This window comes from Octodon degus, unplaced genomic scaffold, assembly GCF_000260255.1.
Source record: "Octodon degus isolate 3935 unplaced genomic scaffold, OctDeg1.0 scaffold00434, whole genome shotgun sequence".
Classification (NCBI taxonomy): Eukaryota; Metazoa; Chordata; class Mammalia; order Rodentia; family Octodontidae; genus Octodon; species Octodon degus.
Window position 1 is genome coordinate 181,542 of NW_004525010.1, and position 5,939 is coordinate 187,480.

The window sequence follows — 5,939 nt, forward strand, 5'->3', positions numbered from 1 at the left end:
AAATATTGTAGACATGTGACACTGACAAAAGATCTACAAACTACGGTACAGAGTTTTAGGGTAAATCATGATTAGATTTCACTGACCTTGTCACATAAAAGTTACATTTCTTTTTACATAGGTCTTTCTTTATCTTGGTCCTAACCATCCAGCAGAAAAGTATAAAAATGAGGTATAAAAAGTAAAGCCATATTAATATGCTGAGCTGTAAAGGGCTCAAGTCCAGTCAGAAACTTCTGACATCACCAGTCCTATGGAAAACCTACTACAGTTATGGACTACTGAGATGGTATCTCAGTATTTTCTTAGTTTGCGTTTCATGAATGGCTACTAATATGGGGCATTTTTTCATGTAATTATTTGCTTCTCATATTTGTTCCTCTGAGAAGTGTGTGTTCATCTCAGATGCCAATTTTTATTTGGTCTTTAAATTTGGGGGGCCTAATGATTTTAAGTCTATAAATTCTAGATAGAAGACTTTCATCAGAGTGCTTATCAGTTAAGATTTTTTCCAAATTTGTTAGTTGTCTTTTTACTCTGTCCATAATTTCTTTTGAAGTGCAAAGACTTCTTAGTAAGAGGATATCCCAGTTGTTAAATCTTTTCAAGAATTTCCCATACAGTTTGAATTTTGTTTGTGAACTCTTTGCCTACCCCAATGTCTTTAAGATTTCCACCTACTTTCTCTTCAAGGAGATTTAGTGTTTCTGTTTTAATGTTTAAATCTTTAATCCACTTTGAATTCATTTTAGTGCATGGTGATATACCTGGGTCAAATTTTACTTCTCAGCATGTAGAGAGCCAGTTTTTCCAGGATTATTTGTTAAAGATACTTTCTTCCAGTAAAGATGTTTGACCCCTTTACCAAACATAAGATGACTGAGTGTGTTTGTGTTTGCAACACACTCAATAATCTAATTTATTCCATTGATCCTCAGGTCTATTGCTTTGCAAATACAAATGCTGATTTTATCACAGAAGTTTGTAGTAAAATTTCAGATCAAGAATTGACATGCCTCTTGCTTGCCTTTGTTGCCAAGGATTACTTTTGATATTCTAGGTTTTTTGTGGTTCCACATGAATTTTAAGAATGATTTTTATAGGTCTGTGAGGGATGTTGTTGGTATTTTGATGGAGATTGCATGAAATCTGGGAGTATGAGCATCTTCACAATGTTCATTCTCACTATCCAGAAACAAAAAACATCTCTCCATTTTCTGAAATCCTCTACAATCTTTCTTCAGAATACTGTAATTTTCATTAAATATATCTTTTACTTCTTTAGTTATATTACTTCCTAAATAGTTTAACTTCTTCTATACTTATTCTTATTCCTTTTTTTTTTTCTCTCTTGTCTACTGACTTTAATGATTCCAGAACTATATTGAACAGGTGTGGTGATAGATGACATCCCTGTCTTGTGCCTGATCTTAGAGTAAAAGATTTCAGTTTTTCCGGGTTTAGAACTATGTTAGAAATTGAGTTGTCTGATGCAGCCCCGGGTGGGGAGCGTGCGGCAGCGGCGGCGGTGGCGGCGACCTTGCGCGCCTCAGCCAGCAGAGAGGACGCTCGGGGCGGCGGTGGCAGGCGCGCGGGGAGGACGAGGCCGCCCTGGAAGAAGCTGGGCCAGGCAGAGGCTCCATGTTGGGAAGCGGCGCTGATCGCCCTCTTTAGCAGAACTGGGGCGCCACGGGCTAAGCCGTCGGGGGCCGGGGCGGAGCAAAGATGGAGGCCCCGCTCCGGCCTGGCGCCGACATCCTGAGGTGGAATCCGCAGCAGGACTAGGAGCTCTTCCAGAGGGTCGGCAGCGGCACCTACGGGGACGTCTACAAGGCCAGAAATGTACACACAGAAGAATTAGCTGCAGTAAAAATTTTCAAGTTGGAGCCTGGAGATCATTTTACTCTAATTCAACAAGAAATATTTATGGTTAAAGAATGTAAGCACTGCAACATTGTTGCCTATTTTGGGAGCTATCTCAGTCGAGAAAAATTATGGATTTGTATGGAATACTGTGGTGGAGGATCACTTCAAGATATTTACCATGTTACTGGACCATTGTCAGAATTGCCAATAGCCTATGTATGCAGAGAAACTTTACAGGGACTTGCTTATTTGCATACTAAAGGCAAAATGCATAGAGATATCAAAGGCGCAAATATTTTATTGACAGACCATGGTGATGTAAAATTAGCTGATTAGTTGGTGTAGCTGCAAAAATAACCACTACTATTGCAAAAAGAAAATCTTTCATTGGTACTCCTTATTGGATGGCCCCAGAAGTGGCAGCAGTGGAGAAGAATGGCAGCTACAACCAACTCTGTGATATCTGGGCAGTAGGAATAACAGCCATTGAACTTGGAGAGCTTCAGCCACCTATGTTTGATCTTCATCCAATGAGGGCTCTCTTCTTAATGTCAAAAAGTAATTTTCAGCCTCCAAAATTAAAGGACAAAACAAAATGGTCATCAACATTCCATAATTTTGTCAAAATAACACTAACTAAAAACCCAAGAAAAAGACCAACCGCTGAAAGACTTCTGACTCATACTTTTGTTGGACAGCCCGGCCTCTTGAGGTCCCTCACAGTTGAACTGTTGGACAAAGTAAACAATCCAGATAACCACATATATTACACTAAAGGAGATGATGATTTTGAGCCCCATGCCATCATTCGCCATACCATCAGATCTACAAACAGGAATGCCAGAGCTGAGCGGACGGCTTCAGAAATAAATTTTGACAAATTAGTTTGAACCTCCTCTGAGAAAAGAAACAGAAGCCCAGGATGAAATGGGAATGTCATCAGACCCAAACTTTTTATTACAGTGGAATCCTTTTGTTGATGGTGCAAATACTAGCAAATCAACCTCAAAACGTGCAATACCACCTCCCCTACCTCCTAAGCCAAGGATAAATAGTTATTCTGAAGACAGCTTCCCAGATGAAGAAAAATCATCAACAGTGAAACGTTGCCCTGATTCAGATAACAGAGCTCCCCAACTTCTGAGAAGACAGAGTAGCCCAAGTTGTGGTCTTGTAGCTGAGACTTCCTCTATGGGTATGGCTAGCAGTGTCACCAGCCATGGAGTGCATACAGCTAGATACTTTGATCTGGGAAATGGTGATGGTATCTCAAAACTAATTAATGAAAATACAGAAGGATCAGCACAGGCAACACAGTTGCCACGGAAAAAGGACAAGAGAGACTTCCCTAAACAAGCCATCAATGGTCTTCCACCCACCCCAAAAGTCCTGATGGGAGCATGTTTTTCAAAAGTTTTTGATGGCTGCCCCTTGAAGATTAATTGTGCAACTTCTTGGATACATCCTGATACAAAAGATCAGTACATTATTTTTGGAACTGAAGATGGTATTTACACATTGAACCTCAATGAACTACATGAGGCAACTATGGAACAGTTGTTTCCACGGAAGTGTACTTGGCTATATGTTATCAATAATACTTTAAAGTCATTATCAGAAGGAAAAACTTTTCAACTCTACTCTCATAATCTTATTGCTTTGTTTGAACAAGCCAAAAAACCAGGATTAGCTGCCCATATTCAAACTCATAGGTTTCCAGACCGCATACTGCCAAGAAAATTTGCTTTGACAACAAAGATTCCTGATACAAAAGGGTGCCACAGATGTTGCATAGTCAGAAACCCTTACACAGGACATAAATACCTCTGTGGAGCTTTACAGTCTGGAATTGTTTTACTTCAGTGGTATGAGCCAATGCAGAAATTCATGTTGATAAAGCACTTTGATTTTCCTTTACCAACACCTTTGAATGTTTTTGAAATGCTGGTGATACCAGAACAAGAATACCCTATGGTGTGTGTAGCTATTAGTAAAGGCACACTGAATCAAATCAAGTAGTTCAGTTTGAGACAATCAATTTGAATTCTGCATCTTCATGGTTTACAGAAATTGGTGCAGGCAGCCAACAGTTAGATTCCATTTATGTGACACAATTGGAGAGAGATATTGTTTTAGTGTGTTTAGACAAATTTGTAAAAATTGTAAATCTACAAGGAAAACTAAAATCAAGTAAGAAACTGGCCTCTGAGCTAAGTTTTGATTTTTGCATTGAATCTGTAGTCTGCCTTCAAGACAGTGTGCTTGCTTTCTGGAAACACGGAATGCAGGGTAAAAGCTTCAAGTCAGATGAGGTCACCCATGAGATTTCAGATGAAACAAGAGTTTTTCGCTTATTAGGATCAGACAGGGTTGTACTTTTGGAAAGCAGGCCAACAGAAAATCCGACCACACACAGCAATCTCTACATATTGGCTGGACATGAAAATAGTTACTGAGCAACAGAAACTGATCTCAACTGACAGGAAGATGAATTTATAAATTTAATGGAAGCAAAAATACTTTAAGGAAATCCAGTATAGACTGCACTATGATTTGCTTTAACTCTATGGGTTATATCTCAAATGATCTGTACGGTAGGATAGAACTCACTTTTCTGTAGCTGGAAACAGCTAGTCTATCTCTTGCCACTATGTGGTGGTTATATCAAGTTTGCTTAATAAAAGCTATGAGATGAATAGTCCTCTAGTTCCAGGAAACAGTCTTTTTTTAAAAAAATAATGTTTGTACCAAGGGTGCCATGGTATTTTTAGATAATTCATGAGATAAATTTAGTGACCATTTTATCATTTTATACCATGTTGTATTCCTTCTTAACATAATTTGATAAACTTTCAAACAAACCTTTCTCTTTTACATTGGCCACTCTGTGTGTTTTTGTAAAATACAATATTTAATCCTTATTTATTAATCTCTTGCTGGAGTGGTGTAATGTATCTAACTTTTAACAAAGGAAGGTTGCAGAGCAGCTTACATTTTTTTATAATGTATAAAAATTTTGTTTACCTTTTCAGAGTAGTACTTTAGGGGTTAAAGGCAGGTGTCCTGTGGGATTCAACACATCCAGTTTCATTTAACAGAAGTATTATAATACAATTTCATGCAGAATTGCCTTAGATGGGAGTTTTATGCTAAGAGGTCATACAGAGAATATTGATGATGGTTGAAAAATAGCTTTAGGAGTGGTTTCTATGTCTACCTGTGACTACCATGTGTGTGTATTCTTGACAAACAGTATAATATACCTGTGATATTTTTACATTAGGGATAATACATAAGAAATTAATCTTCATATATAATTATCCCTAAAGTAAGGAAGAAAAATATTTATCTGCCCACGTTATATATTTTATTTCTACTATGCCAGAGGGGAGATTGTAATACAGTTACGCACGTAATCTTGGGGCTTTCACACATGTAGGTACTCATTTTGAGTATGTTTAAGAAAAATGTTTTGAATGAAAGTGAATTCTCTTGGGGAACATATAAATAAGTATTGTAAAAACCAGTATTCTAAAAATAAGAAAGGACAGCGCCATTTCTTGTGTTTCTTTTGCTATTATTAGGTGAAAATTAAAGTGTTCTATTGGTAAAAAATAAAAATAAAAAAAAGAAATTGAATTGTCATGGATAGCTTTTATCAGATTGAGGTAGAGGCCATCTATTCCAATTTTCTGCAGGACTTTGAACATGAATGAGTGTTGAACTTTGTCAAAAGACTCTTCTTTTTAAAAACAAATAATTTTTACAGATGAATGTCCACTTTGTATCTGTGTATTCAAAGTGGTTAGGATAGATATGTAGTTGCATTCTCTTAATGAATAGAATGATTTGTTCTAATGGTGTTTGTAAATAGGATCTCAAGTCCACATCTTATACAGCAATTAACCACTAAGAAGAATATATGCAGTGTGTTATTTGTTGAATCTGTACTTCCGATTTGATTTGAAACTGTCTCATTACTATCTGTTTATCAATAAAATTTTGAAATAAAATAAAATAAATAAATGAGTGAAAACATGCAGAATGTTTCCACATTTCATTAAGTCTTGGTC

General features: G+C 37.1%; 1 pseudogene; it reads left to right on the top strand.

Moving 5' to 3' along the window:
• The first annotated feature begins 1,725 nt into the window (after positions 1-1,725).
• Positions 1,726-4,740, top strand: LOC101560475 (annotated as a pseudogene).
• The last annotated feature ends 1,199 nt before the right edge of the window (positions 4,741-5,939 follow it).